Source organism: Myotis brandtii, unplaced genomic scaffold, assembly GCF_000412655.1.
Source record: "Myotis brandtii unplaced genomic scaffold, ASM41265v1 scaffold142, whole genome shotgun sequence".
Classification (NCBI taxonomy): domain Eukaryota; kingdom Metazoa; phylum Chordata; class Mammalia; order Chiroptera; family Vespertilionidae; genus Myotis; species Myotis brandtii.
In genome coordinates, this window is record NW_005355081.1 from 120,886 (window position 1) to 139,384 (window position 18,499).

An 18,499-nucleotide genomic window follows, 5' to 3' on the forward strand; every position below is an offset into this window, starting at 1 on the left:
GGTCTCAATTAGACTTACAAAAGCTGATGTTTTTTCTCCTGATTAGACTGTGGTTATGGGATTTTTGGAAGGAAGACCAAAGGTGAAGTGTGATTTTTAGCACATTTAATCAAGGGTACATAGGACCCTGCCCCACTGTTGCTGTTAACCTGGATCTCCTGGCTGAGATAGTGATTTGTCAAATTTCTTCACTTTAGAGTTACCTTTTCCCCCATTTGCATAACATAATCTTGGAGGGAAGTCACATTTTGAAGACAACACTTGAGGAGTGTGGGATTAAACTCCATCCCAAAATTGGATTTTCTGGAGGCAATATATAGTTGTAACTTTTGAAAAATTCACTTTGACAGTCTCTGTTTTATAATTGTATATAGATCATTCACATTTTTAAAACACCAATCAGAAAGGATATATTCACCCCTATGTTCATAGCATCACAATTCACCATAGCTAAGATTTGGCAACAGCCTAAGTGCCCATCAGCAGATGAATGGATTAGAAAACTGTGGTACATCTACACAATGGAATACTACACCTCGGTAAAAAAGGAGGAATTCTTACCATTTGCAACAGCATGGATGCAACTGGAGAGCATTACGCTAAGCTAAATAAACCAGTCAGAGAAAGATAAAATATCACATGATCTCACTCATTTGTGGACTATAATGAACAACATAAACTGATGAACAGAAACAGATCCAGAGACAGAGAAGCACTGATCAGACTGTCAAACCTCAGAGGGAAGGTCGGGGAGGGGAGGTGTTAGGGGGAGAGATCAACCAAAGGACTTGTATGCATGCATATAAGCCTAACCAATGGACACAGATGCCAGAGGGGTGAAGGCATGAATGGGAGAGGGCAATGGGGGGATAAGGACACATATGTAATACCTTAATCAATAAAGAAAAAAAATCCCCCCCACCCCCCCAAAAAAAGAAGAAGAATTTGGTCTTGGCAAGTAATATTTGCATTTATTTGCTTAATTAGTTTAGATTAGTACTTTTAAAACAATTTGTAAAGCATAGGATTAAAGCCCTGAATTTCAAAAGATTTAGCAGAAGCCACAATCATGGTTTCAAACAAATCATCTGCAAAAAATTATAGGCTGAAAATAGCAATTAGAAGCTCACAGAAAAAATAAATTTAATGGAGACTGTTTCTACCAGTTGAGTAACCATGTATAAATACGGCTTCGCTGGAATCATTGATAACTTAACCTTCACAAAAATTTTTCAGAGTGACAGCAAACTGCCCCTGTTGTTTATTTCAGAGCTAGAATTCAAGTAAAAATTAATTCCAAGTGCAAAAATATTCTATGTTATTTTGACTTTGGTGGGAAGAGGGGGAGCAACAAAACCGGCAGGACTGGCAAAGCCCAGCCCCAGCCTTCCCTTTTATACTTTAAGCTCAGTCCTAGCCTTACCTCTCCATCCTCACAGTTTATTTTATTTTTAAATATATTTTTATTGGTTTCAGAGAAGAAGGGAGAGAGAGATAGAAACATCAATGATGAGAAAGAATCATTGATTGGCTGCTTCATGCACCCCCCCCACTGGGGATCAAGCCTGCAACCACGGGCATGTGCCTTTGACCAGAGTCGAACCCAGGACCCTTCAGTCCGCAGGCCGACACTCTGTCCACTGAGCCAAACCAGGTAGGGCTGTTCATTGATTTTAGATTTAGAGAGAGATGGAAGGAGATTGACTTGGGGATGGTGAACACACAATACAGTGTATAGATGACTTGTTGTAGAATTGTGCATCTGAAATCTCTATAATTTTGTTAACCAATGACGCCCCAATAAATTCAATAACAAGAAAAAAGAAAATAAATAAATAAAGTGATTAATGGTTTAAACTAATATCTATTATGCTTATAACTATTTCTGTGCTTTGTATTAGTTCTTTGTTCCTTTTCCCATCTTTTTCTGCCTTATCTGATTTTGACTTAATCTCCTCTCTTAGCATCTTGATTATAATTCTCTCTCTCTCTCTCTCTCTCTCTCTCTCTCTCTCTCTGTCTCTCTTTCTCTCTCTGGTTCTCAGGTGATTAACAGTATACATGTTAACTAATCTAAGTTCACTTTCTAATAACACTATACTGTTTCATCTGTAATAGATATACAACAGAATATTCTCAACCACGCCCCCCCCCCATTTCTTATGGCATTGCTGTCCTTCCTTTCACTTACTTGTATTCCATAATCATCCAATACATTGTTATTTTTTGTACTTCAATAAATTGTGATTGTTAAGATTATTGTCTTTTTGCTATTATGTTAAAATTCTTAGAGATAGTTCTTTTCACTTTTTCTTTTTTAATTTAAATTCTTTATTGTTTAAAGTGTTACATGTCTCCTTTTTTCCCCCATTGACCTCTCCCCTGCCACCCCTCCCCCAAGCACAAGTCCTCACCCCCCTACTGCCTGTGTCCATTGGTTTTGCTCTATTGGCTTTGGACTTGTTTGCATGCATACAAGTCCTTTGGTTGATCTCTTACCCCTTTACCCCCCGCCTTCCCTCATAGGTTGTACAGTCTGTTCAATGCTTCTATGTCTCTGGTTCTATTTTTGTTCATCTGTTTATGTTGTTCATTATATTCCACAAATGAGTGAGATCATGTGATATTTATCTTTCTCTGACTGGCTTATTTCGCTTAGCATAATGCTCTCCGGTTCCATCCATGCTGTTGCAAATGGTAAGAATTCCTTCTTTTTTTATAGCAGCATAGAATTTCATTTTCTTGTATTTTGTTAAATTACAGGCTTGCAGTTTTCTTAAAAATTGAATTATATATTTTTGCTCTGTGAAACACTGAAGTGGTTTGAAAGTAACTTTCTAAAATGGTTATTTAGAGAAATTTACTTTCATTTATATCATTTCTATTCTTCTACCCCATCCCATAAGAAATCATTTTCAAAATTTTATGCTATATTATTTTTTAAAGAATATGTATTTCTCATATTGCCTCCTATAAGGTACACAATTAGAGATAATATAAAATATATCTATAATGTGAATTTAACAACATATCCTAGAAATAAATCCACAATGAACATCTTTATTATTTATTTTTATAAATAATTAGTACTCCCTGATATGCCTGTGTCATAATTTATCCAACTAGTTACCTATTATGGTATTGAAGTTGTGGATATTTTCCAATCTTTGCTATAACAAATAACAATGTAACAATACACTTGTGTATTATATCATTTTATATTTGTAAAAGTGAAGCAAACTCCACTCAATGAAGGTTGTAACATTTCTAAAGCATGCACAATTATGAAAATTCCAATTTTCTCTATCTTAGCCAACAGAGTATACTGTAAGTCTCTCTGATTTTTCCAATCCGATAAAAGAAAAATGGTATTATAATATAGTTTTATGAGCTATTGTTGTTATCATTAGGTTAAACATAATTTTATGTTTATAAGGGCCATTTTTCTTTTTTCCCACTATTCATTGCCTGTTGTAATTTTTTATTCTGTCAACTTGTTCTTTTTTCTCTCTATTTTCAGACCATTTTATGTATTAGGCATTTTAAGGATTTATCTAGAATAACAATGAAAAGTATTTTGCTCCAACTCTTCTTTTGTCTATTGCCTTTTCTGAAATTCAGTTATTATTATTTTTAGATTGTAGTATATATGAGTTTTTTATTTATTTTGAATTTTAAATAGCACAATGTTCAATGAGCACTTTGTAGCTATATTTTCTAGAGTCAGAGTGCAAAATTAGGTATATCAATAAGAGTCTCCTTATCGATTGCTACTTAGATGTTTTCATCTTTACTCAATATGGTGTCCATTTGAGCTGAGACAATACAGTGTGCTGGGAGTTTATTAAGAAGTGCTCTTGGGATCAATACTTATTGACAGAAATTGAAAAAGCCAGAACGGGCCAGAGGAAACAGTCGGCTGTCTTGCAGTGTCCCGGAGGCTTCCACCAGCAAACCTAAGGGGAGCCCTGAAGCTGGATGGCCACTCAGAGTTGTCCCATGTCCCATTGGTGGGATTTATACTCCTGTATAGTCTTGTATCACGTGGTCTCTGGATATTGTTTGTCACCAGAAAGAGAACTTGTTATTTGGAGATCCAGCTCCCTTCAGCCAAAACAATTTTCAGAGAGAGGAAGGGAAAGGGGGAGAGAGAGAGAGAGAGAGACATCAATGATGAGAGAGAATCATTGACCGGCTGCCTCCTGTATGTCCCCTATTGGGGATCAAGCCCACAACCTGGGCATGTGCCCTGACAGAGAATCAAATCATGACCTCCTGGTTCATGAGTCGATGGTCAACCACTGAGCCACTCAGGCTGACCTTTACTTGTTTCTTAAGAAAAAAAAAATATATGAGCAATTTTAGGTTTATAACAAAACTGAGAAGGTACAGAGATTATACTCCCTACCCCCACATATGTTACAATTGTGTCCCCTATGGATCAAGCCCACAACCTGGGCATGTGCCCTGACAGAGAATCAAATCATGACCTCCTGGTTCATGAGTCGATGGTCAACCACTGAGCCACTCAGGCTGACCTTTACTTGTTTCTTAAGAAAAAAAAAATATATGAGCAATTTTAGGTTTATAACAAAACTGAGAAGGTACAGAGATTATACTCCCTACCCCCACATATGTTACAATTGATGAACCTACATTGATACATCATAATTGCTGGAGGCTAAAAACAGTAGTTAGCATAATAAATGTGAGAAGTTTGTCAGAAGGCTGATGGACATCTTCAGCAGGGCTGAAAATCTGCATATTATTACCTGCTGCTGAACAGCTGTAGGCATTTCCCCTAACCTGATAATCTTTTCCTCTTTACCAAATTTTTCCTTTGATATGCCTGTTTGCATTCCTAAAGGGCCAATGTGTTTTCCAGTAAATAAAAAGCCATGGGTCCGGAGATTCAGGGAGCCACCCTGTTAGAGGGTGAAGCCTCCGCCTGGTTCCCCCAAATGTCTTCCAGGTGTATATTTCTTGTCTAGTCTCTATTCATTTATGCACAGCCCTTCTCCAGATTCCTGAACCCTTGCTGCGGAAAGACTGTGGCACATAATCCCCAAAGTCCATAGTGTACTCTAGGTTTCCTCCAGGTGTTGTGCATTCTATAGGTTTAGACAAATGCTTGCCTCATAGTATTATGAAGAGTATTTTCACTCTTCTAAAAATCTTTTGTTCCACATATTCACTCTTCCTTCTCCACTAACCCTGGCAAACACTAATCTCTTTACTGTCTCTATAGTTTTGCCATTTCAGAATGTCATATAGCTGGAATCATATAGTATTTAGTCTTTTCACATTGGCTTCCTTCAGCTAGTAATATGCATTCAAGGTTACTAGTGCTCCATCTTGATTGTTTCCAAGTTTTGACAATTATGAATAAAGCTGCTATAAACACTCATGTTAAGTTTTGTGTGTAGATATAAGTTTCCCATATTCTTTGGTAGATACCAATGGATGTGTTTGTTGAATCACATGGTGAAAGTATTTTTTGTTTTGTAAGCAACTGCCAAGCCAATGGATCAGGTCTTATTGCTTCACATTCTTGCCAGCATTGGGTGTTTTCTGTGTCCTGGATTTTGGTCATCCTAATAGGTTTATAGTGCTATTTCATTATTGTTTTAATTTCCATTTACCTTATGACATATGAGTGAAGGATCTTTTCATATGCTTATTTGCCATCCAAATGTCTTTGATAAGGTATTGATTGATATCTTTGACCAGTTTTTAATCAGGGTGTTTTATTATTTATTTTCAAGAGCTCTTTGTATATTTTGGATAATACACTTTTATCAGATAGCTTTGAAAATATGTTCTCCCAGTTTGCACTTTGTATTATAATTATTCTGATATTGTGTTTCACAAAACTTAACTTTTTCATTTTAATGAACTCAAGCTTCTCTGTTATTTCTTTTATGAACCAAATCCTTTGTGTTGTATCAAAAAAAAGCATAGGTATACCCAAGGTCATGTAGGTTTTCTCCTGTGTTATTTTCTAGGGCATTTATAATTTTGCATTTTAAATTTAGGTCTATGATAAATTTTAAGTAGGGTATAAGGTCTGTGTTTAGATACATTGTGTGTGTGTGTGTATGTGTGTCATTGTCATGTTTCAGTACCATTTGTTGAGGAGACTAGCTTTACTCCACGGTATTAGCTTTGCTCTGGTCAAAGATCAGTTGACTGTATTTATGGGGTCCATTTCTGGGCTTTCTATTCTGCTTCTTGATATATTTGTCTATTATTTCACCAATACCACACTGTCTTGATTACTGTAATCGCTTTAGAGTAAGTCTTGATGTCAGGTAGTGTCAGTCCTCTAACTTTGTTCTTCATTGTTATGTGCTATTCTGGATCTTGTCTCCCCATATAAACCTTACAATCAGTTTGCTAATATCTATAGTTACTTGTAGAGATTTTGATAGATCAAGCTGGGAAGAACTGACATTTAGACAAGACTGAGTCTCCCTTTCCATGTAGCATGGACTAGGTCTCCTTTATATAGTTCCTTGATTTCATTTATCAGGTTTTTTAAATATATATTTTTATTGATTTTAGAGAAGAAGGGAGAGGGAGAGAGAGATAGAAACATCAATGATGAGAGAGAATCATTGATCGGAGCCTGCAACCCAGGCATGTGCCCTTGACTGGAATGGAACCTGGGACTCTTCAGTCCACAGGCTGACGCTCTATCCACTGAGCCAAACCAGCTAGGGCTCATTTATGAGTTTTGGAGTTTCCTTATATAGATCTGTACATCATTGTGAAATTTATCTATAAATCTAATAAAATATTTTTTGGGTTCTATCTAAGTATTGTGTGTGTGGTTTTTTTTTATTTATTTCAAATCCCACTCATTCATTGTTAGTATATAGGAAATAATTTTACATTTGTGTATTAACCTTGTTCCCTAGAAAATTTCTATAATCACTATTTAGTTCCAGGTCTTCTGTTCATTCTTTTGAGTTTTCTACATAGACAATCATGTCATCAGTGAATAATGACAGTTTTATGAGTGTTTTTTTTGTTTTGTTTTTTTAATCTGTATACCTTTTATTTCCTTTGCTTGCCTTATTGTATTAGCGAGGATTTTCAGTTCAGTGTTGAAAGTAGTGGTGAGAAGGGACAGCCTTTCTTTCTACCTGATCTTAGTGGGAAAGCTTTGAGTTTTTCACCAGTACGTGTGATCTTAGTTGTAGGATTTTTGTGAATATACTTTATCAAGTTGAGAAAGTTTCCCTCTGTTTTTCATTTATTGATAATTTTTATTGTGAATGTGTATTAGATTTTGTCAAATGCTTCTTCTGTATCTATAAATATGATCATGTGCTTTTTCTTCTTTAGCTTATTGATGTTATGAACTACATTAATTGATTTTCAAATGTTGCAGCAGCCTTGCATATCTGGGATAAATCGCATATGTGGTACATAATTCATTTTATATGTGGTTGGATATGATTTGCTAATATTTTTTTAAAAATTTGACTTTATTGTTGAAAGTATTGTAGATGCTCCCCTTTACTTTCCCATTGACCCCTTCTAGCTAATATTTTGTGGAAGATTTTTGCTTCTATGTTCATGGGAGGTATTGGTTTACCCTTAGTTCTTGTAAATTCTTTGTCGGTTTTTATATTAGGATAATCCTGGCCTCATTGAATGAGATAGAAAGTATTCTCTCTGCTTCTATCTTCTGAAAGAGATTATAGAGAATTGGTATAGTTTCTTCCTTACGTGTTTTTAAAATCACCAGTGAGCCCATCTGGGCCTGCTACTTTCTATTTTGAAAAGCTATAATTGTTTTTTTTTTCAATTTCTTTAATGGATATATGCTTATTCAGATTTTTTATTTGTTCATGTGTGAGTTTGTGCAAATTGTGTATTTCAGGGAATTGGTGGGTTGGTTTTTTTGTTTCGTTTTGTGTTTTTATTTTTTGGTTTTTAAAGTTTTCCGGATAGAGTAGTTTATAGTATTCCTTTATTATATTTTAATTTCCATGGGATCAGTAGTGTTGTCCCCTTCTTTATTTCTGATATTGGTAATTTGTGTCCTTTCTCTTTTATTATGTTGTTATTATTATTATTATTTTGCATGGGCCTTGTTAGAGACTTCTCTATTATATTGATCTTTCCAGTGAACCAGTTTATGCCTTTGTTGATTTGCTAAAATGCTATTGGATAAAAATTTAAATTTTATTGACTTCTGTTCTAATTTTTATTATATCTTTTCTTGTGCTTACCTTGTATTCAATTTGCCCCTTTTTTCCTAGTTTTAAGGTGAAATCTTAGATGATTTACTTTAAATATTTCTTGTTAACTAATTTATACATTTAATGCTATAACTTTTCCTCTAAGCATAGCTTTCACTGGATCTCACACATTTTGAAAAGCTATATTTTTATTTTCATTAAGTTAAAAAATTAATCTCTTAGTATTTCTTCTTTGACTGATGTGTTATTTAAAAGTGTGTTGTTTAATCTCCAAGTATTTATATATTTTCCTTGCATCTTTCTGTTATTGATTTCTAGTTAATTATTTTGCGGACTGAGAGCAGTCATTTTATGATTTGTATTCTTTTAAATTTGTAAAGGTGTATTCTTTTAAATTTGTAAAGGTGTGTTTTATGGTTTTGTGGCCCAGAATGTGTCTATCTTGGTAAATGTTCCATTTGAACTTGAGAATAATGTGCATTCTGCTGCTATTGTCTGACGTAGTCTATACATGTCCATTATTATATCCAGTTGATTAATAGTGTTCTAGAGTTCAAGTCTATCCTTACTGATGTTTTACATACTGGATCTGCCCAGTCCTGATAGAGGGGAGTTAAAGTTTCCCCTGTAATAATAGATTTATCTGCTCCTTCTTGTATTTCTGTATGTCCAGTTTTGCTTCACTTATTTTAGCACTTATTTGTTAGGAACATATACTTCAAAGGTTTTTATGTGTTTTTGGAAATTCGACCCCATCATTATGTAATACCCTACTCTTTACCTAATAACTTTCCTTTCTTTGAAATCTATTCTACTTGAAACTAATATAGCTACTCCCAATTTATTGCAATTAGTGTTAGCATGGTGTTTCCATCCATTTCGTTTTAATCTATATGTATATTTACACTTCATAGTAGATTTCTTGTAGACAACATATACTTAGGTTTATTTTTGGATCCAGTCTTACCATATCTGTTTTCTAAATGGTCCATTTATACCATTGATGTTCAAAGAAATTATAAGATAACTGGATTCATATCTATAACATTTGTTAGTTTCTATTTGTTGCACTTGCTCTTGTTTCATATATTTATCTTCTAATCTGTTTTTGCCTTTTGTGGTATTAATTGAGCATTTAATATAATTTCATTTTTTTCCTTTCTTAACATATATGCTTTAGTTATTTTTCTACTTAGTTGTTGCCCTAGAGTGTGTGATATATATTTACAGCTAATCCGAGTCCACTTTTGAATAACACTATATTGCAAAAATAATTTTATTTTTTCTTTTCATTCCTTATATCATTGTAATTTATTTCACTTATGTATACACATACATAATCATATGCAACTATATATACACATATAGAATTTAATACATTATTGCTATTATTTTGAACAAATTATTATCTTGTTGCTATTATTTTGAATGAACTGTTAACTTTTAGGTTAGTAGGAATAAAAAAAAAACAGAAATATTTATTTTATCTTCACTTATTCTCTAATGCTCTTCTTTATGTATATCTGTGTTTAACTTCTATCATTTTCTTTTGTTCTAAAGAAATTTGTAAAAACATTTCCTGCAAGGCAAGTCTACTTGCAACAAATTTCCTCAATTTTGTTTGTTTGACAAACAAAAAGTATTTATTTCAGCCTCATTTTGAAGGATAATTTCACAAGGTACAAAATTCAACACTAAAGAATTATCCCCTCTCTCTTTTTTTTTAATTTCAGAAAGGAAAGGAGAGGAAGAGAGAGATAGAAACAGCAATGACAAGAGGGAATCATTGATTGGCTGCCTCCTGCATGTTGGACCGAGCCCGCAACTTAGGGGACTCTTCGGTCTGCAGGCCGGCGCTCTATCCACTGAACCAAACTGGCTAGGGCTATTCCCTCCCTTAACACTTTAAATATTTATCTTTACTCTCTTCTTTCTTGCATTTTTCTTTGTGTGTGTGTGTGTGTGTGTGTGTGTGCAAAAGTGAGCTGTAATTCTTATCTTTGTTTTTCTATGGATAAGGTGTTTTATTTCCTATCTCTGTCTTCTTTCAGAGATAGGAAATATATAATGCCTGGATGCCTCAGTGCAGTGTTTTAACATTTATCCTGCTTGGTGTTCTCTGAGGTTTCTGGATCTTCTGTTTGGTAATGTTAATTTGAGGAAAGTCTCAGTCATTATTGCTGTTATTTTTTGTTCCTTTCTCTCTTCTCCTAGTATTCTGATTATGTGTATATTATATTCTTGTAGTTATTCCATTGTTCTTGGATATCCTGTTATCTTTTTCAATCTGTTTTATGTTTGTTTTTCGGTTTCAGAGGTTTCTATTGTGAAATGCTCTAGGCTGGGATTCTTTTCTCAGTTGTGTCCACCTTGCTAATAAGCCCAGGAAAGGTATTCTTTATTTGTGTTACAGCTTTATAGTATTTTCGAATTCTAGCATTTCTGTTTGTTTATTTCTTAGGATTTCCATTTTTCTGCTCACATACCATCTACTTTATCCGGTAGAGCCTTTAGCTTATTAACTACAGTTGTTTTCAATTCCTGATCTGATCATTCTAACATCCCTGCCATGCCTGGTTTTATGCTTTCTTGTTTCCTGAAACTGTGGTTTTGTTTTGTTTTGTTTGCCTTCTGATATGCCTTGTGATTTTTTTCTTGGTAGCTAGATTGGGGAAAAGGACATGCTGTAAATAAGTCCTTAGTCATGTGGTGGCGATGGTGACTTGCTGGGGCTGGGAAGAGCTATGTCATCCTCTGATGAGGTCTCGGTCTTTCTATGAACCTGTGCCTCTGTGCTGTGAGCCACACAGGTGCTGGTCAGGGTTTCCCTTCTCGGGTTGGGCAGGATGGTTAGAGCGGGCTGGAATTGAGGAGCCACCAGGAGCAGGATATTTCTCTGCCTGGAGATCAGTTCCAGCGGTTCTCAACCTGTGGGTTGCAACCCCTTCGGCAGTCGAACGACCCTTTCACAGGGGTCGCCTAAGACCATCCTGCATATCAGATATTTACATTACGATTCATAACACTAGCAACATTACAGTTATGAAGTAGCAACGAAAATAATTTTATGGTTGGGTCACAACATGAGGTACTGTATTTAAAGGGCCAGGAGGTTGAGAACTGAATAGGCGCTGATAGTTAACCCCAGCTGGTTAATATCTGGTTAATTAGCTCCTCCTGAAGGCTGACCTCATTAAGAGTATAAATTACGCTGGTGTGTTTCTCAGTAGTTCCCTTTTACCTCCCTAGGCTGGAAGCACAAGGGAATTTTTCGTAAATATTCATTGTGAGGCCTTAGTAAGAGCTCCAAAAGTGTGGAGGGTCCCTGACCAGTACTGGGTCTCCCTGAATTTTTTTAACACTTAGAGTAGACCTCCAGCCCTTTGTCAAGTTCAGTTGCGGTTTCCTGACCTTGAACGGCCTGTGAGGATGTTTACTTCTCTGGTAAGCTGTGACTCTATTTGTCTGTCTGTCCATGTTCATAGACAGCGGTTTGCTCTGTGGTCTCACTTAGTTTAAGGATGTAAGGAGACTTGTTAGTTTCAGTTTGTTCATTTTCTTGTTACAACAGCTTGTCAACTTCTAAGACCCCTACGGGATGCTTTGGGCTCCCAAACTTTTTTAAATTATTGAATTTTTATACACATGTGTATAAAGGTGGCAATGAGGGCCAAAGAGAACCAAAGCTCAAACTTTTATTATTCTACTGCTTCAACATTTTGAATATATTTCACAGCTGCATATACTTTGTGAGGTGGGAAATTATTTGAAAGAAATAGAAGATAGTTGTCATAACATTTTATTTTCTTTTGTGTTGCACATGTAACACATTAGTATCAAAAGTTTGGAGTTTTGGAATTTCTGGGAAATGTTTATGCATTAAAATAATCTCACACGTACACACACACACACACACACACACACGAAAAAGTAAGTTTGGTAGAAATGTATACATTTTCAAAATATTATTTAAAGAGTGTGGGAAAAAAGCCTTTTCTTTGTACATCTGTTTCACATCTCTCTGGCCCACCCAGAACCGTCCTCCAGGCTGAAGCCTGAGGAGTAAGGAGCCAGGGTCCCGGGCAGGTGGCCACTCTTCATCCCCCCATTGGCAGGCACATAGCCTGTCTCCTATGCTCGGGACTCCATCTCCTGCCTGTAGTTTATGCTGGGAGAAGGCCCTGCTCCCCATCTCACTCGCCTTTTTTTGCGTGCAACCCTCTCCACTCCCCTCTGTCCTGTCTCCATATCTGGTCAGGAGCCTGTTTGGAGGTGAAGTAGTATCTCTGAGTTTTGTACATTCAGCTGCTCCTGTAACAGCTTTTGGTTTTTGTTGCTATTGTAGAGAAACAAAGATTCTCTGTACGCCTTCTAAGATTTACACCAAACCCTAGCTTTCAGTCTCTTATTCTCCCTGTGGCTCTTGTACTACTGCCTGATGTTCGTAATGAAGATTGCTAAAGTAGCAGCAGAGGAGAATTGAACCATTGAGTCAGAAACTGATTAAATCAGCGGTTCTCAACCTGTGGGTCGCGACCCCTTTGGCGGTCGAAGGACCCTTTCACAGGGGTTGCCAAAGACCTTCCTGCATATCAGATATTTACATTACGATTCATAATAGTAGCAACATGACAGTTATGAAGTAGCAACGAAAATAATTTTATGGTTGGGTCACAACATGAGGAACTGTATTTAAAGGGCCAGAAGGTTGAGAACCACTGGATTAAATGCTTTGCTCTCCTAATACCAGCTAAGATTTTGATTCAAATAGTGTAATACAACAGAAATACCAGGAAAAATGTGTCAGATTTGGAAGGACTATTGATTTCTCTCCTTATTCTAACTTTATATACCAAGAGAGGGAATTTCTGTTGAGACTCTCTTGTCAGTCCAACCACCCCGAAGGAGAAGCGTGTTTAAGTTGATTGATTGGAACGTGAGCACCTTTTAGTAATTTATTTCAAAGAAGGTTTCAGACTTCTTTTTTAAATCACCTATTTATTCAATTACCATTCTCTCTCTCCCACTCTCCCTCCCTCTCTCTCTCTCTCTCTCTCTCTCTCTCTCTCTCCTGGACTGGACAAAGTATTCCTCTATCCACATTAATGGCAACATTCCAGAAGCGTGGGGGGGGGGGGGCTCTTGGTAATTCACAGAGCAAGTTTATGGTGAGATTTTAGGCAAAGTAAAATGTGTAATCTGGCCCATCTAACTGAATTTCATGTTTGTTTTTTCAAAGTAAAGTTGATTTAGCGAAGACGGAAATAGAACAATTTTAATGATTTAATTAAAAGTGATACTTAAGTTACTGAGATATTTCTTTCTCTGTGTATTTCTATGGGAACTTTAATAGTATGCACCTGGTCATCAGCACTGTTTGCTTGAGCACACATTGTCTCCACTTCAATGTGATTGCCTATAGGTGGGGTGCCCTAAAAGCCCATATGTCTTAAGATAAAGCTACAAATATTCTGGCTTCTTGTAAATTCCTGAAGTGAGATTTCCTGTCTCACATTTATAATGGTCTCACTGAGCATAGGTCACAGATGAGATGCTCCCAAGTCTTAAAGTAGCCATTACAGTCCTACCAAAAAATCATATCAATTATTTTCATTCCAAATACAGTGGGGCCTTGACTTACGAGTGTCCCGACTAACGAGTTTTTTGAGATACCAGCTGTCTCTCGGCCGATTTTTTTGCACTGAGTTGATAGAGTAATTTGAGTTAACGAGCTCCTTAATGAACTCGGTCTCAGAACGAATTAAACTCCTAAGTCAAGGCCCCACTGTATTCATGGTGGTATATCATTGACATGAAAATGATTACTCACAAGTTTTGTTATCCAAGATGAATTTTGCAATTATAAATGATGAGCAAAATAGAGTTTATCAACCTAAGATAACTTCAGATTGGAAAATTCAAAAATAGTCTACAGTATTGTGTTACCCAAGATGTTTTCTAAGATTTTTGTGTTCCAGGACAGAACAAAAATGTGAGGAGGAAGTAAATGTGTATATCGTGTCTATTAATTTAATTAAACAGGAGCAGGTGTCAGGTGCCACCTCAAAAGTGTGATGTAACTGTTCCTCTGTGTTTTTTTTATCCCCCAACTTAATGAAAGTAGCTCTAAATTAGACTGAGAGGCCTGAGATGACAATTTTTTAGTTTTGCTTGATATCACTTAAAATGTTAATTCTGAAACATTCACACACAAAAAGCAAAAATGCATGGCTAAGATTAAACTGACTCAGAGTGAAGCCACTGAAATAAAGCCTGGCATGAGAAGTTTTTTTCTTCTTTTCTAATAGTATATCTTTATATTGAAATATGTGAAATTTGTATTAAAATGGTGAATGGTAACTCAATATTGATAGCCAAGTGAGAAAAAGAAGTGATTGTAAAATATTGATGGTCCCATAAAGCTTAGTGAGGAAACTCCCTCATAGTTTCAAAAATGTTTGAAATCTTTGCTTTCTGTTAATTGCATCTCTAAGAGAGATGCAAAACTATATAATAGAAAAAAAGGACAGTTTCAAATGAGCCCAAGTTGAATATAATCTGAATAAATTTAGTACACAAATACAGGGTGGGGCAAATGTAGGTCTCCAGTTATGAAGATGCAAAACACAGAAATATGTGTATTTGCTATATGTATTTTCATATTTATAAATTGAGATAAAAATCTAAACTCATGTGAAATAAAAATAGTAAGTTTTAAAAATTTGAAAATGTCCTTTAGGAAAATTATATATATGACTGTATTTGCAAAATATTTATGGGTATGGTAGATGAAATTTATCAAATATACAGAACATTGCAAAGTGTCTGGATCTTTAATATTGTCCTACATTAACAATTTATTTTGAACACTCATCTTTACCCAGTCAACACAAATATAAAATTTATATATCTTTGATACATTGTTTTTGACTAAAGATTCATAAATTTATTGATGAATCTTTTCTATCAAATGTTATAATTTTAAACACTATTCATTTTACACATATTCTTTGTGACCTATGAAATTATCTGAAAATAATTTTAACTGTTTTGAAAAACAAAACCAAATGTTTTTACTCTTCATAACTAAAAGTTAAATTAATAAATCTGTAGTAGAATTTCTCCTTAAGATAATCATCTGGTTTTAGTCTCACATACAAAAGTTCTCTTTAGTAATTTTTAGAGTTTTTGAAATAAACTGGGAACCAAGCCCCCAACCCTGACCTGGAATTGACCTGTGACTTCCTGCATAGGTCGACACTCAACCATTGAACCACACTGTCTGGGCTTGCCAAGACTTTTAAAAGAAATTAAGGAAACCTGTTTGCTAGTAGAATACAGATCAGTTAAATCACTGATATTTTATTTGGTTCTATACTAATTCAATTAACAATATTCATGAATATGAACTATTACCAAAGGTGACTTTGGGACAAAAACATCTGAAAAATTCTATTTGATTTAAATGATATGCTTAGTGATTAGCAAATAGATTTTTTGAAGCAGATACTGAATCAAAAAATTGTAATTACCATTATCTTCAGAGAAGGTGAGCAGGGGCATTTTGCACTAAGAAAATTGATATTTATTAAGTATTGATATGAGCTACAGGAGATACATTTATAATCATTATCCAAGCCAATTAGATAACTTTATCCTAAATGTGAAGAAAGAGGAAATATCCCAGTGTGGATAAAATATATTTCCTAAAGTAACTAAGTATATGACAGTAATATTAATTTAGGAATAATATCACAAAATAAAAGCCTGGCTGTATTCATTAATGGGGATTTAGAGAGAGCATTCAATATTTAAGAATCATGATACACATTTTCTTCTGTATTCAAGCTGTTTTGATTAGGAATGTTTTCAAATGTAAGCAATAGAGTATTTGGCTCACAGTTGCTTAATGAAATAACATCTTCCCTCTATCTTTTATATGCTCACACATTAAAGTTATTTTAGCTTTATAATCACTGTTACATAACGGTATAATCTTTTTAGAGCTCAGCTGTTTGGGGCTTTATTTATTTATTTATTTTAAACTTTTTCTGTATACTCATCATGAATGAGTTCATCTATTCCTATAGTTAAACGCACACACACACACACACATCATACAAAGACAGTCGGAAGGCAGACTTGGGGTGATTGAAACTCGAACAATATTTTGTGGAAATAAGCTATTTTTTCTGTTCTACCCTTCTTACTATTTGGGATCTTCTTACTCTTGGCCCCTTGATTCCTAATAATAATTAGACATTGTATTTATTTTTAAGAAGGAAGTAGGTCATAAGGGCAATGAAGCAGAATCTGGACCTGCTGAATCTCTTTTTGTTTTGTCTTGTTTCATCAGGAAAGCAAAATCTTTGAGAGGCTTTACAAGCAATGCCATCTGCTACTTTGTGATACAGGACTATTTGGAGACAATTCTCTAGGATTCTGATGCTTTTGTATCTTTGCAGAGGCACTGATGGTGTTTGGTTCTATGCAGTCTTTCAAAGTCTTTGTGTGGTGCATAGCCTTGTAGCTGTTCTAGAGCAGAAGGCAAGTTGCTCTGTTGTCCAATAAAGTCAATATAGCATCTTCTCCTGGGATAAAGGGCAGGCACAATAGGTGCAGCCATTGTCAAAGGCTGGGGCTCCTAAGCTCAGAGTCCCCTTCTGTAAGGCAACAGCGTGTGTAAGGTTCAGCTGGTTCTTACTGTACTGCCTGTGGGGACTGAGGTTTGGGGAATCTGTGAGTGACTCTACCATGGCAGCCTCGCATCTTCCTACACAGACCGCACAGGCAAGACTTAACTGCCGCTGATCTAAGTCTTGGCTGAATACCCCGTGATCTCCTGGAAGATGAGATCATGAGACGTTTGTGAAGAGCTGTTATGAGGCCATTCTCCACTTGTCTCCCTATTCCCCCAGGAGGTTAGCATGAAACATTTTTTTCATAGCCTTTCAGTTTCTGGTGAGCTGTGAGGCTGCCTGCCTTGGCTTCTTAGGGGACAGCTGCAGTCTCTAAAATGGCTCAGCCACAGCATGACGTCAGCCCCTCAGTGACAGGGTCTCCCATACATTGTGATGTCATGCCATCTTTCTTTCCCTCTTTGTTCCAGGGCTATCCTAAGGGACACATGTCACAGAAGCAGGCACCTTTCCTTTCCTTGAATTTTGCTCCCTATCTCTGTACTAAATAGTGTTGATTTTAAAAGGACTTGCCCTTTCTTTACTGGCTACATTTTTCAACCTTGCTTTCATAGCTTTCATAAGATTCAATATAAGCAAGTGGTGATGAAACTGTGGCTACTGCTATTGCTGTGGCTCATAGCTGTACATTGTCTTTGATCCAGAGAGCCATCTCTTCTACCAGCACCCACGAAACTTGGATAGACACATTTCTGTGTTTGCAAATACAGTGGGGCCTTGACTTATGAGTGTCCCGACTAACGAGTTTTTTGAGATACCAGCTGTCTCTCGGCCGATTTTTTGCATTGAGTTGATAGAGTAATTTGAGTTAACGAGCTCCTTAACGAGCTTGGTCTCGGAACGAATTAAACTCGTAAGTCAAGGCCCCACTGTAGTATAAACTGTCAGATCTTTCTGAGTTCTTGACAATGACACAGGCTAGAATTCTGTCAGATGTATAATAACTCCAGCTGGATCAAAGCTGGGGAGGAAAGACTGTGTATACAGCTTGAGTCCCCAGCCAACAATATCTACCATATAAAACTAAACTCATGAAAACATAACAAAAGAGATTAACATAAAGCCCTCATTTTAACTAGTAACATGCTTAAGACATAGAGTAAAATTGGCAACTCTCAGCAGTTCCCTTGGCCAAGCTACTGCTGTAGTTTTACTTAATCTCCTTTCCTGACACTCCTTTAAAATAAAGAAACCTTATTTAAATTATGTCAATAGTTGACTGTTTTCAATAACCGGAACCTAGTGGGGATCAGGAAATATGTTGCAGAACATTTCAAAGCTCTTTGGGTTCTTTCCTCTATGTGTAGGAAGCCATTATCTGTTGAAGTCAGGAGCACTTAAACTGTTTTGAGACTTTAAAATACAGATGTTAAAAAAAGTTATTAGTTTAAAAAATGATCCTTTTAGGAGTTGAAAGTACTTCAGTGCTAATTATAACTTTTAATGATTGTAAAGTGCCCTGGGAGATTTTAATGAAGAAGCTCGCAAGACTGCATTTCCACCGTAAATTGTCCTTTCCCATACACAGTGTAAGGATAACGAAAATACGTTTCAACACCCAGGGGGCAGAGCTAATTGTATAAAGTT